The sequence below is a fragment of the Acromyrmex echinatior genome, chromosome 6 (genome assembly GCF_024713525.1).
Source record: "Acromyrmex echinatior isolate Ae372 chromosome 6, ASM2471352v2, whole genome shotgun sequence".
NCBI classification, from domain to species: domain Eukaryota; kingdom Metazoa; phylum Arthropoda; class Insecta; order Hymenoptera; family Formicidae; genus Acromyrmex; species Acromyrmex echinatior.
Window position 1 is genome coordinate 14,526,412 of NC_141857.1, and position 25,018 is coordinate 14,551,429.

The window sequence follows — 25,018 nt, forward strand, 5'->3', positions numbered from 1 at the left end:
TGTAGGAAACGGAATAAAAATATCGATAATTAATCGATCGAATTTCCTGCATGATCATATTAACTTCAGAGGGCGTAAGCAGCTTATACAGGGTGGGCCATCTATTGGTACGTTTTTGAATTTCGTCGTATGGCAACACCGAACGAGCTACAGACCCGAAATTTTGACAGTTTATTAGTCATACCGTCCGCGGCACGAAACAACATGTTTTCTCTTGAAGAGCGTTTTGAAATTTTAAAAACTTATTTTCAAAGTCAGTGCTGTGTCGCCGAAACTGTACGAATTTTGAAAAGAAATATGGGTCGTGATAGAGCATCCACCGAAGGAGCTATACGCAAATTGGTGAGGAAAGTTCGTGAGAAAGGGATGTTAGTGGATGACAGAAGTGGTCCCAGAGCTCGGACAGTGCGCACACCCGAGAATATTGAGGCTGTGGCCCAAAGTGTGAGACAATTCCAGCTTTGAAAAACAATATTACGACTGTTTTGAGTGAAATTGGCGCCGAGGTAGTCCAAAATGTCATTAATAATTGGGGTGACCGAATGGCATACTGTAAGGCCAGTAGAGGGAGCCACATGAACGAAATCGTTTTTCATTCTTGACGCGGATACTTTTAGCTTCACAACAACAAAAAAATTAATAAAAAATATCAATGTATGCTCATTTGATCGCATTTTTAAAAACGTACCAATAGATGGCCCACCCTGTACATTGGAAATGAAAACCTGTAATATCGACCTTGATCAACTTCGGCCTTCGCTCCAGCATCCCCTTAAGGCACTAGATGTAGGTATTCTTATTCGCCATCTTGATCCCACTTGATTTATAGATTTTCGAGCGTCAGTAGTTTGACGCCTTGTGCGTTTCGACTCGCAATCTACCATTCCGAGTTCGAATTTTCTCTTAGTGCCCCACATAATGTTAGCTTCCTATAAGGCTCGAGACTACCTCACTTGATTTCCTCAAGATTGGATGAGCCAATAAGCTTTTTTAACTTACGCAGAGATGCTGATCACGTTGAAAGCTCGGCACTCTGCCTCGGGGCTAGGCCCGGGGTCGGGTTGCTGAGCGATTCCTATGGAGCGTCCCCGGGAAGTAGCGTCCCGGCGGCACCCGAAGCGCTGGCCGATCAGTCGCCGAGTGTCGCGCGTGTAGGCGACGCAAACTGGGAGTAGCCTAGGCTACGACGATCCGATCGATGATCTAGATTGGTACCACGGGGACTGTGGCAATTGCCCGCGCCCAGTTATGGGTAGGATTCGCGGTGGTAGTGGTTGATAGCTACATGCTGGCTAGGGACCTCTGGCCCCGACGGATGAGCTGCGTATCATGCTCGGGAACCAGCCTGATTAGCTGGTAGAGCGTGAATAATTGCTCACTCCAACTAGTGAGTTGTTTGTTGGGACCTACATCCCGCGAGCGACTGAGAGTCTCGGCATAACCGTGATGTGCTGATCGGACGCATTCCAGATCCCGCGCCCATGGGGGCCGTGTGAATTAAACTTAAATACAGATATCGCACGTTAAATACTCACATTTCGTTGATTTATAGGTTATAGTACGATAGTGATAAAGGTAAATGTTACGAAAAGTCCAAATTTTAATAAAAATACACTTCATCAATGCGTTTTCGCATCAAAATAAAGATTTGAAAAGAAAAAAGTGTCACTCTACTCCACTAACCTAGACATTAATCCTTAAAATCAACGACTTTTCGGATTAGAAAATCTGTTATAACAGAGATTCACTATATGCTTTAAAAACATAAATTCTCTACTAAAATAGTGAATTTCTATTTCAAAAGCAGTGAATTTGTATTTTTAAAACAGTGAACTGTTTACTGTTGTGAGAGATTTTCTAATTCGAATTGACAAAAAAAAAAGGTGTTGCTCTGCTCCGCAAACCGAGATACTAATCCTTAAAGTCGAATAGTCGTCGACATCTTTTTCTTATCAATCTTTAATGTTACGCGAAAAACGCATCGATTCATTTCTATCAAAATTTAAAGTGAAAACTCTTCTTAACATTTATCTTTGTCACTAATTGTACTGTAACAATCAAGTGGAACCAAAATGGCAGATAAGAATGCCTACATATCCAGTGCCTTAGTAGATAGACATCTGTGATCTCGTTGCTAAGACAAACGATATGTCATGACGCGATTGCAGTAACTATGGATTCTCTGCTCTGATTGGAATTGGTGTCACCAAAAATATAGCCGCTTATACACAAGTAAATCTGCGCGACTGAATGGAAAAAATGGGGGTCTTGTCTTTATTGTAATATCTTTATATTGTGCTAAAAATGACAAAAATTTTCGAAATTGAGACCTTCTTGACAATTTCTTAAAATCAGTTCAATATGGAGCTCCATCGAGAGCTCCATCGTGACAATATTTCATATAAGTGCTTTGCAATCTGTACTTATGAAACAGTAATTTAAAATAGCAGAGAGCACACAGACTAGTAGTTTACATGAAAAAACAATATGGAATTCTTAAAATTGGACCTTAGACGTATAATTAAAACGTATTTGTTATATGAAAATTGATGTATATATGTGGTGTACATGAATGAGATGTTGATGTAGTAATGTGCCAATGACACATAAATCATCTGTGTGATATTTTCGGTACTACTAATCATCTTTAGAATCCTCTTAACAGTATATCAGTAGTAACATCCTGGCGAAAAAATTTCTCGAAATTTTTCCGAAAATTTTTCTGAAGTCTGAAAATTTTTCTGAAAAAATGTCAGTATTTTTGGACACGTTGCAGAACTTTTCAGAGAAATTTTCAATATAATTTCAGGTATTTGTCAGAATATTTCAGTGATTTTTAAAAATGTTCATAGAACTTTTTACATTATAGTTATAGATTTTCAGAATTTTTCAAAGATTTTCAGAGATTTTCATTTTGAGATATTAAAAAAAAATTCATATTTTAAGACTTACAAATTTTATTTCTTTATTTAACAGTATATAGATATCTATTGTTCCATATAAGATATGTGTAATGATTTTACCTGAAATTATTTTGAAAAACATTTACCTAGTAGGGTTTGAATCTAGGACCTCTGAATTATGAGTTTCCTCATACGTTATGTGTTACATCACTTCTTCAATTGATAGGTGTATTATTTATTGTCTATTTAAGTTTCAGAGACATCATTGAATTCTCGCGAAATACAAGAACTTTCAGATCCTTGAAAATGATTTTCAAAAGAATCCTCTAAAAGCTTCTGAAAAGTGAGTTACTTGTACAATTAAAATTCTATCTTCAGAGATATCACTGAATTCCCGAATTTCAACGAAGTTCAATGAGTTTTAGAAGTGATTTTCAAAAAATTCATTGAAAATCTGTGAAAAATGAAAAATCGTGAAAATTCTATCTTTAGAGACATTATTAAATTCCCGAGTTTCAGCGGAATTCAAAGACTTTCAGACACTTGGAAATAATTTTTAGAGAAATCGATGATAATACCTGAAATTGAGAAAGTTTCTAAATGTTACTGATAATCCCTGAAAAACGTTTTCAGACATTTGTAACGAAACTTTCAGAGATATTTTTTTCACGAAAATAAGGACATTCCTATGGCTACGACATGTCAAGAAACGTTGTGTTTGTACTACCTATCAGTGATATGGACTAACATGCATCGCAAATTGGAACAATTTCAAATATATGTGTGATTAAATAGTACAGAAACAATATTTATAAAGATTTAATAAATAAATTAAGAATTTCTAAGAAAATAAGAAAATTTAATTTTATCGTAATCTTAAATGTTCTAACTTTCCAGAAGAAATTAATTTTATGTATTTAGTTATTGTAATATATGTATAAATAATTTATTAATTCTCTTTTACTATTCTTTTACAAGGTAACTTTATCATTATTTAGAATATTTACCTTAATAAAATAAATTTGGTTTTTCATTATATTTTAAACATCTTTGTTTTAATGTATTTGCATAAAAACATTTCATTTTAATTTCACTTCTTTGTGATATTATTTTTTATTCTTTTCATTACGTTTTTTCTTTTCATTACGAATTTATTTACAATGTAATTTTACATAAAGATATTGCAAAATATACGCTTTTTTTACATTTTTAATACCTTTTCCGGTGGATTTCATAAATTTTTGCTAAGTTCTTGTTATTAGCAACATACATTTTATATTCATATTTAAAAGATAATAATAATAACAATAAACATAATAAAGACAATGACATTTAAAAGTAATTAAAGAGATTATGATGTCTTTCTAAGTAAGTATATTAACTGTTGCACTCTTTTTCATCCTTTTCTACATAGAACATGGGTTATTAGTACATAGAGCAATCTCTTTTAACTCACTCATTATCATGCCCTCATTCAATCTATTTACACGGCGTTATTACATGGCATTTGCGATATAGCTGCTCTTTTTGTTTACTATCGTCCTCCTGCATAATTTTTAGTAATAATTTTGAGGATAATTAACGCAAAATGCTACCATACATTTTGAACATGGCAACATGCTTAATCCAATTTTTCGTATTTGTTGTGCATATTATACATAGAAGAAATGTAAAAAAGTATGGAAAAGATGCGGAAAAGATGCAAAAAGTATGAAAAAGTTAATAGATAACATAGATGAATAAGTAGATGACGTCATGATGTAGGTAAGGATAAGCATTTATAGATTATCAAATAAATAACGTAGATAGATGAATGGATATAAGAATATGTATAATTAGAATATGTATAATTTACAATATTAGAATTATATACAATATAATTATAATTATAATTTTATATTATAATGCGCGCTATATATATATATATATCTTTTACATATAATTATACATAAATTCCTTATTACGCGTATTTATACATGTATTTATACATGAATATAAATAACGGTTGATATATTTTCATATATATTGATACATATATATATTATAGTTTATACGACTTTATTATATATATATATATATATATATATATATATATATATATACGACTTTATATATATATAATATAAAATATAAAGCAGATAAAATAGATAAGTACATAAATACATAAATATACATTGGTAAATAAGTAGGGCCGCAGTCCGATTCAAGATTACAGTGTTATCGGGGCTCTCAAGGTCGGTCTGATAAACTGATTCATTATCTGAGCGCTTTGTGTGAGCGAAGTGATGTAAGACACTTACATACAGTACAGATTTTTGCATTTGCGTGCTCATGGTGACCATGACCCGGAGATGGGTCAGCACGAGTATTTATGTTGTTTGCGAGGGAAAAGGGAAATCAATATAAATCTAAAGAAATATATTAATATATATCATCCACAATATTAGCTGTGTTCCGTAAACGTGTTATTCATTAGATGGTGATCAAGTTCTAAATAAAAGAAATATTTGTATTAAAAATCTCTAATAAGAGACTATGTCAGAAAAATAAACAGCTATGTAGATATTTAATTAAAACAGATTACTGTGTTTCATAATTTTAATTTAGATATTATTTTCCCGATAAAAAATTTTTCATGCATAATTATATACAACTGTATAAAATCATATAAAATTATATATAAGAATATGTATAATTAGGTATAATTTATTATAATAAATTATTTACAATATAATTATAATTATAATTATATTGTAAATAATTTATTTATACTATAATGCGCGCTATATATACATCTTTTGCATATAATTATTACATAACATAAGCAGGGAGAGAGGTGGGGTAGTAATCGCTTCAGATGAAAGTCGTGCATACTCAGGGGGAGAAGTGGGGCGGGAGTCGTTTCGGGTGAAAGTCGTGCGCCCCCAAGCAGGGGGAGAGGTAAGGTGCGAGTGACTTCCAAGGAGCGTACGACTTTCTACACGAAGTGATTCTCATCCCATTTCCCTCTCTGCTTGAGGGTGCACGACTTTTACCTGAAGCGATAAAAATTATTGTATTCATAACTTTGTAATGAATGACGAATGACAAAAAAGTTGACCTCCTTGAAGGTCAAGATCATCGAGGTCGGTGAAAAATCATTATGGCGGATTGTATAAAGGTAAACTTTTACCACAAAAATTGTTAATTTTCTTCTCATAAAGTTCTGTGAACTATGTCATAGTAAAAATCATTGCTAAAGTATAAATATTATTGTGCAATAATAAAAAAAAACAACGGAATGAACGTCGAATGTCTATTTCTGCAATGCTTGATTCGAACTACCTGAAAATGAGTTCTGGATATAATCTATTGCATGCTCATTTTTTGCGCACGCTGGATGGTGTTTGTTTGTATTTTAGAAACATTAAATAAAGTTTTTTAATTGCAATACTGATATACTTTGAGTTTTATTATCGATTTCTCAGGGCATCTTATAGTAGGAGCACAATTTTTTGACTTTGCTCACTTTTTACATTTTTTTAATTTTCAAAAAAAAAATTTGAATTAAATTTTATATAACATTATCTTATTAAATTCTATTAAAACATAATCTTATCAGCTTATTAAATTCCTTTCCAAATGACCTATTATTTTTTTTAATTCTGCCTATATACTTTTAGCATTTACCCAAAATGAATTCGATATCATAATAGGGACCTTTCCTCTAAAGTTGTCCTCTAAACTTTTATTTAAAATGTAATGATATTACACGTAATATCTGTCTATGTAATTGTCTAACTCAAAGTGATATGCGCCTCTAATTTAAAAAATACATCAAAATAAGAACATTTAATTAAAAAAAATTTTTTATATAAAAAAACTTAACGTTAGTAAATTTGGCTTGTCTAGAGGCACCAAGTTCTTTACATTAAAAACTTTTAATACATATAAATATTCATAAACATATGTAATTATATATAAAATATGTCCACATATATTCATACATCCGTATTTTTTTTGAGAAACTACTTTTTAGTGTAATAATAATAATGATAATAATAATATAATTTAAACGGAGAACTGCCAATAATAATTAAAGAGACAATTTTCACATTATTTTCACATTATTTTCACATTATTTATTTGTTTTAGAATAAATAAAGTTTAGAGAAATGTAGAAAAAATTACTGTTACATAATTATATTATATAATTAGATTATTACATAATTGTGTATAATTTTACATACAATTATATATTATCGACTTTTTTATATTTCTCCCCACACTTGATTTTTTTTAAACTAAATAATGCAAAAATTACCTTGGTGGAAATTTTCTCAGCGCCACGAATGCCACGATACTGGCCAGCGCCACGATATTTCGCCACTGCTTTGCTATGCCATAACCTCTTTAAAAAATTTGACATAGTTCATAAAAGACCTAGTCTTGCAGTTGATATGAACCTGATGTGGAAATAGCTTAACATTCATAGTAAAATTTATTAAATAATCTAACGTAGCCCATGTCAGATCCAAACTCGCGCCTCAAATGAAAACATGGCCGCAGCGGTTATTCGCGTCGCAGTATTTTGTGCTGTGACGGGTTTTCTAACCTGAATAGTCGTAAACTTTAATAATTAATATATCAGAATCGCGGAGCAGAGTAACGCTTTTTTCTATCAGATTCTTTCGTTTTATTCAAAACTACATCAAATGAGCTTAATTTTACGAGATTTTTGAGATGGCAGTGACGAAAAAAAAAAATTAAATTATTACTCTTTTTTCTTGTCAAACCTTTATTTTTACACAAAGAAAATTAATAAAATTAGATTTACTCGACGTTTTTCATAAAACGAAAGAACACAGAAAAAAGTGTTATTCTGCCTCGCGAACCTGAGATATTAATCTTATGACTATTCAGATTAGAAAATCTGCCTGGTGCTGACACGTATCATGCCGCAACCGAGGATCGCTTCTCGATGGAAAGAACGACAACAAGGATGCGATAGACTGAGGAAGGAAAACACTAGAACACAAATAGCACAATCACGGCCATACTTGCGCTCAAAAGTAACACAGGCAATACTTAGATCGCTGCGAGACGTTCGCCACTTCTGCTACGGTCAAACGATCTCTTGAGACTGAGGACAATCGTTTTGTCATTATCTTTTCCTAAGTTAATAAATATCAGCATATTATTTCGTTTCCATGTAATTTCCTCAATATTAATATTAAATTATCAGCAGAGATATGAAATTAAGAACGGTTACAGTAGGAGGTATATGAGTAACGTTGGCAATAACGCGATCACAAGCTTGCGATTAAGTCAGTGTAAATGTATTAGGCTACTGTTTTAGGAATAGTAGATATCGTCGGTTCAAGTCTTGGCAGCGATGCGATACGTTTTTCAATAATTAAATAATTGTAATAAGACAGAAGATATATATATAGATATGCGGAACAGTAAATAATAAATTGAAAAAATAAAAGCAATAATAATAAAAAAATTATTTTTTGATATAACTGTAATTTTTTTATTACATAAAAAAATTGTTTCTATTTAAGAAAATTGTTTTATTACATATAAAAAAATATATTTCTTTCATTTAAAAAAAGAGTTGCAAAACTATAAAAACTATTTTTTTAATTTTAATAGAAAGGAACAATAAAAAACTTTTTTAAACTAAAGAAATCGAGTCGATGTCGATCCTATTATTATTTTTTAATTCTTAATGTGCCATGTATACACTAGGCTAGTCACCTGGAGGCGCCAGATCAGTCGCTCGCAGGGTGCGTCAACTCCCCTCTTGAAAAAAAAATTATTGACAGCGTCATCTAACATAGTACAATGAACTACGAAGCCAGAAAAGCAATGACGTCTGAAATCGATCCAAATCGAGCGCAATTACGGTTAGTTCGTTCTTCAATTGATTATGCCATATTATTGCATGTTGTGCCGAGCTTTGTTCAGTTGTATTCACGGACTTATGATTAATATACGATTTCGAGGTATATTACAAAGTAATCATTATTTGTTACTTTGATAGTAGGCGAAAAAGTTCAGGAGAACTCAAGAAAAGTTAAATAGATATTGTCTTGAGATAAGATATAATTTTATTCCTTTGGAAAGGAATTGGTTACCTGTCTGCAAATATTACCTGCTTGTTCTGAGAATCGGTAGATGGTTGATTCTATTTGGCTGATAATCTCTTTCTTTGGAATTTTTCTAGGTTTCATTATGAAGTTAGGGCCTTAGGCAAGCGCAGATATAGTATCTTGAGACAGGTCTTGGTTGGATAAGTTCTTTTGAAAAGACATATGAAACATAATAAAGGCCTCACATGAAGTCCCCTCCGATCTCATCTCACTAATAGAGCACTGCTTAACAACTACTTACTTCTCCTATAACAATCAATTTTATGAACAAACGGCAATGGGCTCTCCTATTTCTCGTTAACATCTTCATGTAGCATTTTGAGAAAGAGGCCCTCAGAAAAATACTCAAAAATCCAAAAATTTGGTTTCGTTATATAGACGACACATTCGTGATATGGAGACACGGCAAAGCCGAACTCCGTAAATTCCTTATTTTTCTCAACAATCAACATCCAAATATCCATTTCACTATAGACATAGAGGAAAACGGAAAATTCCCCTTCCTAGATGTTCTTCTCCCTAAGAAAGCTGACGGTACCTTAGGTCATCAAATGTAGAAAACCAACACACACAGATAGATACTTATATGCCGAATCGTACCGCCACCCAGCACAAAAACAGCAATCAACTCACTTGTACACTATCGATGACAAAGAACATCTACAGATAGAACTCATTTAAAACTAGCTTTACAGAAAAACGGACACGACAAAAAAGATATAATCAAAACAATCAATAAACATGCAAACAAGACAACGATCTCTGACACATAATCAGACGAAAGAATCCTATCCATTTCTTCCATGTCAAAGGAACAATAGATCGGATTGGCAGGATATTAAACAAACACAGTATCCGAACTATCTTCAAACCACCCAAAAAGATAGGACAAATTTTAAGAAATTCTAAAGATCAAAGACCGTCACTCAGTTCCGCAGGAGTATACAAAATACTTTGTTTCTGCGGACAAGTATACATTGGAGAAATGATCAATCTACGGATAAAAGAACACCAACGTGTCAAGTTAAAACAATCCATGTAATCAGCATTAGAACACAACATCGAAACAGGATATCAAATACTGTTTGACAAAACGACCACAATAGCCAACATTACATCATATTTTCCAAGAAAGTATATAGAAGCCATAGAGATGCAAAAACACCCTAACAATCTAAATAGAGATAATGACTATAACATAAATAAAGTATGGAAAACCATTCTCCCGATTATTGAAGACTGACCAATTTCCCCCACCTCCCCTACCCCACCCATCCCACTCCCACTCACAATTCTCTTCTTTCTCCCCATCACTCCAACAAGTAGCGTAATGTAAAAGGAACGATCCGAACAGTTCAAAGGCTACTCCTCGCCCTGATGAATTAGACTGCAAGCTTCACAAAACGTTAGCATCCAAAAATGAATTTGAAAATACGGAGGAAACCCGCGAAACGCATAATGTTTATATAGAAAGCACTCGTGGAAGCAAGAATATTAATAATTAATATTAATTACACAAACATGAATTATTAGGTTACTAGAATATTAATATTTATGTAAATATTCACGAATTATTTTTTTCTTTCTTTATATATGTAATTTATTATAAAAAGAATCATATTATATTTATAACATTTAATTTTTAAAATAGATAATTTTATTTAAATGTATATTAATACCAATTTTTTATAATGTATTCTTTTCCATTTGTTATATGTATAGAATATATATATAATAATGTCATATAATTCTTTAAAATAAAACATTTTCCATGAATAGTACTCAGTCGTAATGTAATTGCAAATGTTTGTCAAGATAAACTTACAATAAAAATTTTGTAAGTATTTTAAATGAATTATTGTTTTATTATGATTAATTCTATCTTATAAAATAAAGGTTCACTTTCTGATGATGTCATAATTAAACAATTTATATATATATTTTTTCCTTCAAAATTTATACTATTAACAATAGAAATATTGTCGCATATTTATAAATCAAATGCTAGCAAATGTCGATAAGATTGTACATCTGGTAAAATTTTTAATAATGTTATTTTGATGGACTGTGCAGATTGAAAATCCAACGTAAAAAATTATATTATAATATAATAATATTATATTATATTATAATTTAATCTTAACTGATGTTTAATAGCAATAGTGCGACAGACATTAATACACTAATACAATGTGAAGTTTTTTTTCTTCACCATATTTGCTTTCAAATCACAATGATGAAATATTTCAAAACGAGCCTGATATCAAAAGTATTCTTAGATATTGAATTAATAAGTGTTTAGGCTTTAAACATCCAGGAAATAGAGTAGATAGTGATTCTAAATATTCATCTATTTCTTCTCGATGAATTTTTATTCTACATGTATGTGAATTTTGAACTTGTTAATATTTCAACTAATTCACGCAGTTGTAATAATAAATTCGAATATTCATTATTGTTAGGAATTAAATGATTAATAATTAAATTTACGTCTTACAAAGCATAACATTTCTGATAAGAATTTTACAGGACCTTACATTTGAAATTCAACAATAAGAAATTGAAGTAATAGCCGAAGCTAGATCTTTAATATTTAAATAATTCATTCTGAATTACTATTATATGTACATGCTATGTAATAAATTATTCAGGCATTAATGATCTAGCTTTGACCATTACTTCTATTTCTTTGTGTTGAATTTCTGATACTCTCATATACAAATGTCTATTTTTATTAAGATTTTTGATAGCCTATTTTTATTTGGAGCATAATTAAATCCCTTTACCCGGTTATTTATTTCTGTTAAGCTCAAATATTTATTAACTTTTATGAATTGGAATATCAAACCCAAACTATATTGAAATGTACATTCGAGAATATTGTGCATAACAAACAGATAGACTTTTTGTAACGTGAAAATTGTTTATGCTATGAAACATATGATTCAGATATTCCTGTTTTTTTCATAATTTTTTGACAAATCAGTATAATAATTTGTTTCAGTTCTTAATAAGACTTCGTAAAAAACATTCTGCATGTTGTTCTTACCTAAAATACAAAATCTACAAATTCACATAGCATTAAAGCTTTTAATAAGGTCAAGAATTAATTCTGGGAACGTAAACCCAGATTACCTAAAATTAATGACAATTTAAAATAAATGCATTTCTTTTCGCCATTGTGATTTATTGTTATTCCATTATTTTCTAAATATAATTCATCAATAACTTTTGAAAAAGTTGTATTATTGCTCAAAACTTTTCTATCTAAAGAATTAAATAAAATAAAAAAAAATACTATTTATTTTCGATATCAATTTTAGTAGTAAACATAGTATGGACAAATACACGGCACCGCATTTAGAAATATATTTGTAACTTCCAAGTGCGTTATTAGTTTCATAATCATCGAAGTACAAAAACAATAGAAGAATGGTTTTACTTTCGAATTGGATATTCATATTTTTGCAAAGTTTTCCTTGAATAAAATTTAAAATAATGTTATCTTCTTGAAGAGTATTGATATAATTTAAAGTGTCATCAAGAACACCAGATATTTCCAAAAATTGTTGAAAAATAAATCGAATTTTAATTGAGCTTTTACTGGTATAAATTTTGCTATTTGGATACCCTTTTTATTTACAAAGTCATTTCTTTCGCCTAACAAATATTTTTGAAGTACTATGTATATGTTTCAAGCTGAAATATTTGCAAACAGCGCCATTCTGTATTAATAACGGCAAATTGAAAGATTTTTTTTCAAAAATTTCTGTAATATTTGTAACATCTTTTTCATCAGAAATATTTAATGAATTTATGACGCCATACTTCAGATCTCATCAAGAATATCTTTAAACAGTTTCATTAATAATACTGAGTATCATTAATAATATTTTCAGTCCTGGAACGTGAACTGTTATGATAATGATATAATTTTGCAGCAAAATGTATCTATATTTCTGTCCCCTGGTGCAAAAACGTCTCTGAAAATTTCGTTGCAAATATCTGGAAAACATTTTTCAGAGATTTTTAGTAATATTCAAAGAAAATTCAGGAATTATCAGTGATTTCTCTGAAAATTATTTCCAAGTGTCTAAAAGTTTCTAAATTTCGTTGAAATTCAGGAATTCAGTAATGTCTCTAAAGATAGAATTTTTTTGGTTTCTCATTTCAAGGGTTTTCAGCGAATTCTTTAAAAATCATTTTCAAATATCTAAAAGTTCCTGAATTGAGCTGAAACTTGGAAATTTAGTGATGTCTCTGAAGATTGAACTTTCACGGTTTCTCACTTTTTAGAGATTTTCATCGAATTCTCTGAAAAAATCATTTTCAAGTGTTCTGAAGTTCTTAAACTTTATTGAAATTCGAGAATTTAGTGACATTTCTGAAGACAGAATTTTAATTATTAAAAGAAGAAGACAAAATTTAATTTCTCGCTTTTCAGAAGTTTTCAAAGGATTTCTTGAAAAATCATTTTTTAGGATCTGAAAGTCTCTGAATTTCGTAGGAATTCAGCGATATCTTCAAAATTTAAATAGACAATAAATGATACATATATCACTTGAAGGAGTGGTGTAGTACAAAACGCAGGAAATTCATAATTTAGAGATTCCAGATTCGAATCCTACTAGGTAAGTGTTTTTTAAAATAATTTTAGGTAACATCATTACATATATTTTGTATGGAGCAACTTTTTTTAAAAAAGAAATAAAATTTATAATTCTTAAAATATAAACTTTTTCCAGTAACGCATTGAAACTTTTGAAATCTCTGCTAAATAAACATCGGTTTTCTTATCAGTAATAAATTCTGAAAGTATGATTATAAACAATTTTATGAAAGTCTTGAAAAACACTGAAATAATCTGACAAATCTCTGAAATTATATTAAAAAATTATTTGAAAAGCTTTGTAACACGTCCGAAAATACGGACATTTTCTAGAAAGTTATAGATTTTTTCAGAGAAATTTTCGGAGAAATTCAGAAAAATTTTTTCACCAGGATCAACATTATTGCTATTAGAGTTTTTATTGAAATTAATTATAGAATTAATATTACTTGTATCATCAGAAATTAAATTGTCGGATACAAACACATTTTAAAACAAATGATTAATCAAATCGGTACTGTTTGATGAACTTGGCATAGGTATACATATCTCAGTATTGATATTTTTATGACAATTTTGTTGTAAATAATTATTTTTTTCATTTTCAGCATATTTTGATTTTATGTTTTTGAAAAGAGTTAAATGAAAAATATCTTCGTAGATATTAACTTTCATCACATTTAAATACAGAAAAAGAGAAAGGGGGGGGGTGAGATAGGGAGAGAGGAGGGAGGGGGGAGAGAGAGAAAGAGAGAGAGACTGACTGATATTATAATGAAATATGACGTAAAAAAACTTCAAAAGAATTATTACATACTACACAATTAAATCTCGTAAGCATTTTTAATATAATTTTAAGAGGTATACTTAATAATTAATAAAATTCATCTCTTGAATAATGGATTCATGCTTCTGTATTTACATGTGTAGGGAATGGCCGACCATACGTTGGCATGCCTGCACAATAGAGCGATCAGTAATAGTAGTAACGGCAATAATGGAGAAATGGCGAGAGTCGAGAAGGCCTTCCGTGCGAAAGAGAAAGGAAGGTTCGGTATAGCATAAGCGCGAGCAATAGTTAAGGCAAAAAAGATTCATACTGACGATATTAATAATGAAAAGAGAATCTTAAGATTTACTTTTCGCATCCGATTTTGACGGAAAATTTCTATGCCAAAGTACGCGAAAAAGTATGCATTTCTACTTCTATGCCTGCGGCGTAAAATCGCTTTGTTAAATATGGAAGTAATTACGCCAAGCTATGATTTTACGTGAAAAAGGTAAAAGTACGTGGCCTAGTTAGACAAAAAGTACGCCAAAGTACGCGCAACTAATGACATTATTTCCTAAATTATGCGTTTCTGTGCCAAATTCCTTTAAAATGGTTTTCATTTTTTCGTAAGTATTCGGAGAAAGTATGCTATTCTACGTCTTTCTATGCAGGATCACACTCTACAATCAAATAGTTGAGCACAAAAATAACTGCCTATCTACGCCAAGCGATTGGCACGAAAAAATCGTTTCCTCAAGTATGTGTATCAAAATATTATACAATACTTACCTTTTAATTTTTTCGTTTTTGTAATAAAGTATGCCATTCTACGCTATTTTACGCGGAATTACTCTTACTCATTCATGAGCAGACAGAGGGCCACAGCGGAAATGCATAAACTCGTAAATAAGAATCACGTGGGAAAGAATATAAGGAGCGCAGCATTTCGCTTGTGAAATAAGCTCTCAAAGTTGGGGTTTAGCATTAAAATGCTACGATGGAATTTTATTTATGATACTAATGTGATGGCATCTTGAATTCATGTCAAATAAGTTCAAGATACCGTCATGTTACTTTAAATAGTACAATAGTATAAATGTTTAGAGTATAGTTTCGCATAGCAAGACGTAAATCTTTGGCATAGGAGTAGAATTCTACGTCAAACTTTTACGGTTCATTCGCGTATTTAAGCATAGTTTTTAACATAGTTGAGCATACCTTTGGGCATAATTAGGCGTACTTTCTGGCGTAATTTGCCCCTTGGCATTATTTGACGTACAAAGGCATGTATTGACTTACTTTGGCGTAGGAGTAGAATTCTACACCCAACTTTCTAGTTCCAAACCACGTATTTAGGAATACTTTTCGGCGTAGTTTTTCTGCCAGGGATCTTATATGTATGATAATTAGTAAAATTGTTTTTAATTATTACTAGAAAAAATAATGCTTCTACTTCTATAATAGTAATAAGGCTCAATAAATTAAACAAACAGAAAGACAAAGGGCTACGAGCCTAAAACAATTATCATAAATTAAAAATTTTTTGAATAGTCAATAAATAAAACATGTCATCTAATTAAAATATAAACTTTAATTTGAGCGGTAACAAGTAAAACAAAACAAACGTTTCGATCCCTGTTGGATCATTATCAACATTGTGAACAAAAATAACAGTAGAAATATTACATAGATAAGATATATAAAAATTAAAATTCACTCTCGATCGCAATATTGAATATAAATCTCGTTCTCCAAATTAAAATAAAAGTTATAAGAAAGTTGTCGACAACAATGTATTCCTCTGGATTGTATATGTAGATTAAAGACGAATATACTTGTTTCTATTAGAAAGTACAAAATGTAATGTAAAATTGTAATGTAAAACAGGAATAAGAAATCAAATCTAATAAGAAAAGTACAAAACGAGTCGCAAGTAAAAATAAAAATAAAAACACCAAAAAATAATCTAATATTATGAGAAATGTACATTAGAGTCATTAATGCGGATAGAAAATGTGATGTACCGTCGTAAATTATAAATATATTAAATTATATATTAAATTATATATTAAATTTAGTCATAGATAAATTAAGAATAAATATCTTTTATTGTGTCAAAGTGAAATGTTATCTATTATTAGACAATGCAATGAGATTGAATGTAATCATCTCTCTAAGATGCTCAGAGACAATGTAAAATACATATATAAAGACAAGAAGATTGAAGTAGCAAACTAAAAAGAAAGGGGAGCATAAGAAGAAGAAAAATAAAGAAGAGGGAAGAGAAAATGAGAAGAAGCGAAATGAATAGAGAAAGAATGCAGTTAAGAAGGAGAAAGAGATTGAATGATCTGTGAGAAAGTTTCAGGTAATGATCATTCTGTTTATTAAGACTTTGTTTCTGTTTTCTAATATGAATCATTTCAGACACTAATCTCTTGTTATACGAAGATTCGCAATCTAAAATTTTCATCTTGTTCTATCTAGAATTGTGGTCAAAATTAATACAATGATCAGTTATGACAGTGGGAGAACCAGTATTCTTCTTAATGTCAGAAATATGTTCGTGTAATTACTTAATTTTCTTTTTGTCTGACCAACATAACTCGCCTTACAATCGTCACAGAAGATCTTATAAACTACATTCTGATTGGATAGGAAATCTAGCTTATCTTTTCCTCTTTTTATAAAACTTTTTAATGTGTTAGAGATGGAAAAGGCTAGTTTACAATGGAACATACTGGAAAAAGGAAGGAAACTTTCGAAAATAGATTTGACGTAAGGAATCGTAAAATATTTGTCTTTCTCTTGTAAATTACGTGTAATATGTTTATTGTGTATATGAAACTTTAATCTTCGTTCGATTGTAGAGAAGATAAAAGAGAGAGGATAATAATTATTTAAAAAAGTATGAATAGCATCTATCAGATTTTTTTGTTGGAACCATGGATATGATAAGAGGATAATTTTGTCAATAAAGCTGATAATAGTGCTTTTTTTATGGCAAAGAGGATGATTTGAATGGAAATTAAGGAAACCTTCCCGAAAAACGTCTTTTTATGATAAATGTCAAATATAATTCTCTGATTATTTATAATAAGCATTGTATCAAAAAAACTTAATCTGCCACTTGTACCTCTAAAGTGAACTGCAGTCTCGTATGTAATGAATTAAAAATATTTAATTCATTGATAGTGTCAGATGGAAGTGGAAGAATGACATCATCAACATATCTAAAGTAAAATAATGATTGTACAATTTTTTAATTGCTATTTCTTCTAGATCTTGCATTACAATGTCGCCGATTATCGGCGATAACGGTGAACCCATGGAGTACCGAATACCTGTTTGTAAATTCTGTTATTAAAAGCAAAAAAAGTTGAATCTAAAATAAATCTAACTGCAATGATGAATTCGTTTTTTGAGATGTTTGTCTTCGCCGAAATGTAAACCCATTTCCTATCGATGCTATTTAATGTTAGCTCAACAGGAATATTAGTAAAAATGGATACTACATCTAACGAAGCCAAAATATATTCAGAATCAAAAACAGAACCATTTAAATGCTCAACCAAATGGAAACTGTCTTTAATGTGACTAGGAGCTTTTGGTATGCTATCATTAATTATATTATGTAAAAAAGGAGAAAGATAATATAATGGACTGTTAACAGAGGATACAATTGCTCTCAATGAGTTATCGTTTTTATGTCTTATTTTGGTTAAATCGTAAGCTCTAGGTGTAACACATCAGTTGTAAGCAATCTCCGATATGTTTGTTCGTCAATAAACCGATCATGCTTTCATCTCACCAGCAATGTACATAAGTTTTTATTTTTATTTTTATTACTTGCGACTCGTTTTGTACTTTTCTTATTAGATTTGATTTCTTATTCCTATAACAATTTTACATTACATTTTGTACTTTCTAACAGAAACAAGTATGTTCGTCTTTAATCTACATACACAATTCAGAGCAATACATTGTTGTGGATTACAACTTTCTTATAACTTTTATTTAATTTGGAGCGAGATTTATATTCAATACTGTGATCGAAAGCGAATTTTAATTTTTATATATCTTATCTATGTAATATTTCTACTATTATTTTTGTTCACATTGATAATGATCCAACAGGGATCGAAATGTTTGTTTTGTTTTACTTGTCAAATTAAAGTTTATATTTTAACTAGATGACATGTTTTATTTATTAACTGTTCAAAAATTTTTTAATTTATGATAACTGTTTTAGGTTCATAGCCCTTTGTCTTTCTGCTTCTACTTCTCCTATTAGAGTGTTAAAAGATCGATTGCAAAAATCACTTTGTAGATAATTATCAAAGCAGCATTTTTATATAAAAATTTACAAAGATGAAACTTGTTCTGACACAATCTATTCTGCCATGTAAATACGGAAGTATAAATGCATTGCTTCAAGCGATGAATCACCTTTGTATAAAATACTTTGTATATCGTTAACGGCAACATACGAAGCATTCTAATGCTAATAATTGTCCAACAAATATGTTGATTGAAAAGTTAGCTCTGCTCTTTAATTTTTCTTTCCTTTTTTGTATTATATTTGTACTGAAAGACTAGATATTATATCTGTTGCTGTCTGAAAATATATTTTAATAATTAATTTTAACGTAGAAAAAGTAAGAAATAGATATATATTTCTATATATATATATATATATATATATAGATTTTATTATATTTATGAAATATATATATTAAAATACAGTAAATAAAAAATTTTATCTGGACATGTAATAAAAAAGAATCTCGTCTCTCTTGAATGGACAATTTAATTAATTTATATATTTGACTGTTTGTTAAATTTCTTTTTTTTTTCCTTCAATTAAGTGAGTAAAATATAAATAAAATATGTAATAAAATATTAATGTGTGTTTATTACCTGTAACATAAAATAAATAAAAATTAAAAACAAATTCATTAACTCATTTAAGAATAATGTTCAAATATGTAATAATTTTCAATTTATACTTACGTTGTAGTAAAATTAGAAGTAGATGAATATGCTTTATCTTTAATTTAAGAGAAGATTAATATATGCTTTATCAGAAACTCTTTAGAAGAAGTCTTTAATAGATTTGCACTCTTGCAATGTTTAATAAGGTACGTTCGGATAATATCCCAACGATCGAAAAATGTACTATTTTTCGGTTATTGCAAAGAATATTGCTAAGGTTTCGGTAGTCTAAAGGCTTAGGACGCTCGCACGGAATGCAAGAGAGGGTTCGACTCCCGACCGAGGCAATATTTTTCGCAATAAGTTTATTACAGTTTTTTAAAATTAATTTGGAAAATTTGGGGGGATTATTAATATTTCAAATTGATTGCGTTGAAAAAATGGTCCGACAACCATATCGGCACGCAATTATCATATCTGAAATTAATTCATTTATATGAATATATATAAAAGTTCAACATCTTAATATTCAGACTGTAGTGGTGCTTCGTATTTAAAGAAATGTTTATTTTTATTAGGATATAATTGATTAAAACCATATTTTTTAACTACAAACAAATTTATTATAATTATAAATTAATTAATTTTAAGATTAATTTGGAAAATTTTTTTATTATAATAATTAATTTTAATTTATTAATAATTATTAAATTTTAATCGAACTTATCAATGTCGTACCTAGGCTAATTAAATATGAAAAAGATTCGTAATCCATTCTGAAAAAGGAGAAATTAAGTCGTGTTACAGACGCCACGCATGTTATCATCTCGTTTTCTGAAAAATTGAATCATGGAACCGTAATATTATTATACATGAATGAATTCGGCATTCGATACTCTTCAATTTTTATTTGAAAAATTGTTTTAATTTTGCAACCCTTCTTCCCCATCCCTTCGATGAGTGGGAGTGGGAGTAGGTTAAAAAATTGGATTTAAAAAAGTAAACATTATATAAAGATTATGCGTTTCGTGGTTTCCTCCATTCAGATCCATTCTTGGAATGCTAACGTTTCGTGAACCTTACAGACTTCATCAGGGCGAGGAGCAGTCTGATACTGAGCTATTCTTCCGGGTCGTTCTTTTTTATATTACACTACTTGTTGGAGTGATGGGAGGAAAGAAGAGAATTGTGGGGGGGGAATGGGAGGGAAATGGGAGAAGTCAGTCTTCAATAACCGGAAGAATGGTTTTCCATATTTTTTGGTTTTATTTATGTTGTAGCCATTATCTCTATTTAGATTGTTAGGGTGTTTTGTATCTCTATGACTTCTCTATACTTTCTTGGAAAGTATGATGTAATGTTGGCTATTGTAGTCGTTTTGTCAAATAGTAATTTGATGTCTTGTTTCGATATTGTTTCGATATTCTGATAATGCTAATTGTGTGACGTATTTTAATCTGACATCACGTTAATATTCTTTTATTCGTAGGTTGATCATTCTCCCAGTTTCTACAATGTATACTTGCCCGCAGGAACAAATTATTTTGTTACTTCTGCGGAGCTGAGTGAAGGTCTTTGATCTTTAGGATTTCTTAAGATTTGTCCTATATGATATGACTATATGGACTACCAAAAGTACACAAACCAAACATCCCCCTCAGATCGATTGTCGGCGCCATACACCCAACATACAACTTATACTGCTTCCTAGCACAACACTACGATCCTTCACTAGAAAATCCGAATCACATATAACTAACTCAATGGACTTCATACAAAAGATCCAAAAAATCTTATTACGTCCCACAGACCTGCTTGTAAGTTTCGACGTAGAATCCCTTTTCACATAAGTCCCAATAAAAGACACATTAAACATAATAAAAGCTTCACATGAAGTTCCCTCCGACCTCATCCCGCTAATTAAGCGGGAGCACTACTTAACAACCACTTACTTCTCCTATAACAATCAATTTTATGAACAAACTTCAGGAGCGGCAATGAGCTCTCCTATTTCTCCTGTAATCCTATTTCTCCAACATCTTCATGAAGCATTTTGAAAAAGAGGCCCTCAGAAAAACATTTAAAAAACTAAAAGTTTGGTTCCATTATGTAGATGACACATTTGTGATATGGAGACACGGCAGAGCCGAACTCCGTAAATTCCTTATTTTTCTTAACAATCAACGTCCAAATATTCATCATAGACATAGAGGAAAACTCCACTTCCTAGATGTTCTTCTCTCTAAGAAAGCTGACGATACCTTAGGCCATCAAGTGTACAGAAAACCATCACACACATACAGATACCTACATGTCGAGTAACACCATCATCTAGCACAAAACAGTCTGCGATCAATTCACTTGTACATAGAGCTTTCATCATCTCTGACAAAGAACATCTACAGACAGAACTTCATTTAATATTAGCATTACAGAAAAACGGACACGACAAAAAAAACATAATCAAAACAATCAATAAATATGCAAACAAGACAATGGTCTCTGACACACAATCAGACAGAAGGATCTTATCCATTCTTCCATGTCAAAGGAACAACAGATCGGATTGGCAGAATATTAAACAAACACAATATCCGAACTATCTTTAAACCACTCAAAAAGATAAGACTCTTAAGAAATCCTAAAGATCAAAGACCTCCACTCAGCTCCGCAAGAGTGTACAAAATACCTTGTTCCTGCGGGCAAGTATAAATTGAAGATATGGCAGAATGGTCAACCAACGGATAAAAGAACACCAACGTGATGTCAGGCTAAAACACGTTACGCAATCAGCATTATCAGAACACAACATCGAAACAGGACATCAAATACTGTTTGACAAAACGATCACAATAGCCAACATTACATATTTTCCAAGAAAGTATAAAGAAGCCATAGAGATACAAAAACACCCTAACAATCTAAATAGAAATAATGATTACAATATAAATAAAATATGGAAAACCATTCTTCTGGTTATTGAAGACTAATTAACTGATTTGCCCCCCCCCCCACCCACTCACAATTTTCTTCTTTCCCCCCACCACTCCAACAAATAGCGTAATATAAAAAAGAACGACTTGGAAGAACAGCACAATATCAGGCTGTTTCTCGCCCTGATGAAGTGGACTGCAAGATTCATGAAATGTTAGCATTCCAAGAATGGATCTGGACACGGAGGAAACCCGCAAAACGCATAATCTTTATATAGAAAGCACCCGTGAAAACCTCAAGAATATTATCAAGTAAATACATTATACGGAATACAAAATACCATAAAATTTTTATATAAAATATTTTTCCATTTACATGTGTTGGCGATCTTGTTGCGTGCAGGATAAATTTGTGGCACGGCCATGCGATCACCGTCCCAAGCGTTCCCGCGGTATGATTGCTTCGAGGGCACTTGGTCGAGAAAAATGAGATTTTCCCTGCTTTCCAAACTTTTTTTAAACAGACCTCAAGAGCGGGTGAACGTGTTTCACAGTAGATACGGAAAGGATCTCAACGATGCGGTAGCGCGATAAAAAACTATTCAGCGCGAGGCGAGATACGTGCTGTCGAAGAGAAAATCAGAGTGGCCATTATAATCTGAGTGTACCGGACGCATGCGTCGCTTAACAATCGACATCTCGGGGATTGATCGATTCTTTATCGGGCGATATGACTAGACGCCATAAACGATAAAAGTACCGAACACGCCGCCCGCCTTGAAAGGGTTAACTTTCAATGTGACATACAAACATGAACTCTTTAATGTAACATAAAATATGAATTGCTCCAATGCGACTCAACATTGCATCTAGTCATTGCACTGAAACTCAACAAAACTTGACGTCTAAATACGCAAACTGAAAACAATATAATAAATTATTCTTATTCCACGGTAAAGAGAAATTTGATATACTTAGAAGGTAACAGTTGAAGATACTTAAATCTAAATGCTTAATAATGTATAGATTAAGTTTCGATTGGTAATATTGATAGCTTAAACAGTGGCCTCATGTAGAAACCCTTGGCAGACTTCACAGTTGTGGTGCGCGCGATGCCATCGGGACCGGGATGAACCTCCTGGACCCGCCCCATTGCCCACTGAAGTGGAGCTAGGTTCAGCTGCTTTATGAGCACAAATTGATTAGTTGAATTCCCTTATTAGCCATCCATTTGGTTCGTGCTTGTAGAGAATGAAGATACTCATTACTCCACCTGCGCCAAAAATGCTGCCGGGTTTGCTCTATGCGTTGCTACCGCAGCAGTCTATTTTCGTTGGCGTCGCTCAAGTCAACGCAAGGAAGACCATTCAAAGTCGTGCCAACCAAGAAATATCCCGAATTTAGGTACGCTAGGTCGTTAGGGTCGGCGCTTAATGGTAAGAGGGGACGCGAATTGAGGATCGCCTCTATTTCACAGAGAGTCGTTTGCATTTCCTCAAAGGTCAAATGAGCCTTGCCCACGATCCGAATCATATGGTATTTGGCAGATTTCACGGCTGCCTCCTATAAACCTCCAAAATGAGGTGCATTAGACAGGATAAAGCTCCATGAAATCTCCAACTCGCGCAAAAAATCCTTAATCTCGAATTGGACTTGTTGATCATTATATATATCGTATAATTCTTGAATTTGCTTATAAGCGCCCACGAAGGTGGTCCCGTTATCCGAATACATGTGCGTGAGTCTATCCCTACGAGAAATGAATCGCTTAAAGGCGGCAATAAATGCTTCAGACGTAAAGTCACTTATTAACTCTAAGTGGACCGCCTTCGTGGCGAAGCACACAAAAAGCGAAACGTATGACTTATGAGTATGACTCCGCGCGTTTCGACGCTTTCCCTCACGTAACAAGAGCGACCCGGTATAGTCTACACCGCAGCGAGAAAAAGGTCTAGAGGCGCTAACTCGACTGGTAATGAGCCCATTAAGACTTCTGATTGATTAGATTCAGCTCTAAAACAGGTAATACATTTTTGTATTATTCCACGGTGGAGCGCAATGATAGCGGTCGAAAGCGCTGGCGCACGAAAGCCATCGTGGCTTGCAGACCCGCGTGCAAGTTTCGTATGTGTTCGCGCTCTATAATACGCTGAGTTAATATATGTGTTTGCGTGGCAGGAGAATTGGATGGCATGCATTGAACGCGAGATTTGAATTATTCAATCTTCTAACTAGCATTAGTCCGCTTTCATTTAAGAAACGAGATAGCGATAAGATATTACTAGAAGCGTTTACAATTCCGTTTTTGATTTGAGCGCTTGATATTCACGATAGAACGCTCGCTGTTGCACTGTTCTGCAAATACAATTTAAAGCGATAGATGTTTCAACGGAGGACACGAAATCAGACACCGCGTGCTCCCGATGCGCCTTGAATAATCGCAAACAATACTATGATGCGACATATTTTATTTAAATTGAAATACTTATTTAGCAAGTCGTCGACGATGCAAGGATGGGAAATGGAAACGGCTACGCGGATTTTCCTTTGTTCGGAAAGATCGTTGTCCAAACGCATGAAGACACTGGGCGGCCAGTGTTTTTCATCCCATTTTAGAAATTCGGGGCCATTCCACCACCTCTTAACATTGATCACGTCGCACGGATTTAGCCCTCGCGACAATATATCGGCAGGGTTGTCGGAGGATTCGACATGACGCCAGTGTTTAA

At 31.9% G+C, this 25,018-nt stretch overlaps 1 protein-coding gene and 1 long non-coding RNA gene across 4 annotated transcripts in view; one reads left to right on the top strand and one right to left on the bottom strand.

Moving 5' to 3' along the window:
* LOC105144031 (dual 3',5'-cyclic-AMP and -GMP phosphodiesterase 11) overlaps window positions 1–25,018 on the bottom strand; it is a 234,137-nt gene that overhangs the window by 144,928 nt on the left and 64,191 nt on the right. The gene's annotated exons all lie outside the window — the stretch shown is intronic.
* Window positions 399–18,805, top strand: LOC147909529 (uncharacterized). The gene is made up of 2 exons (XR_015545317.1): window positions 399–16,789; window positions 16,849–18,805. It is a non-coding gene; the product is annotated as an uncharacterized LOC147909529 (long non-coding RNA).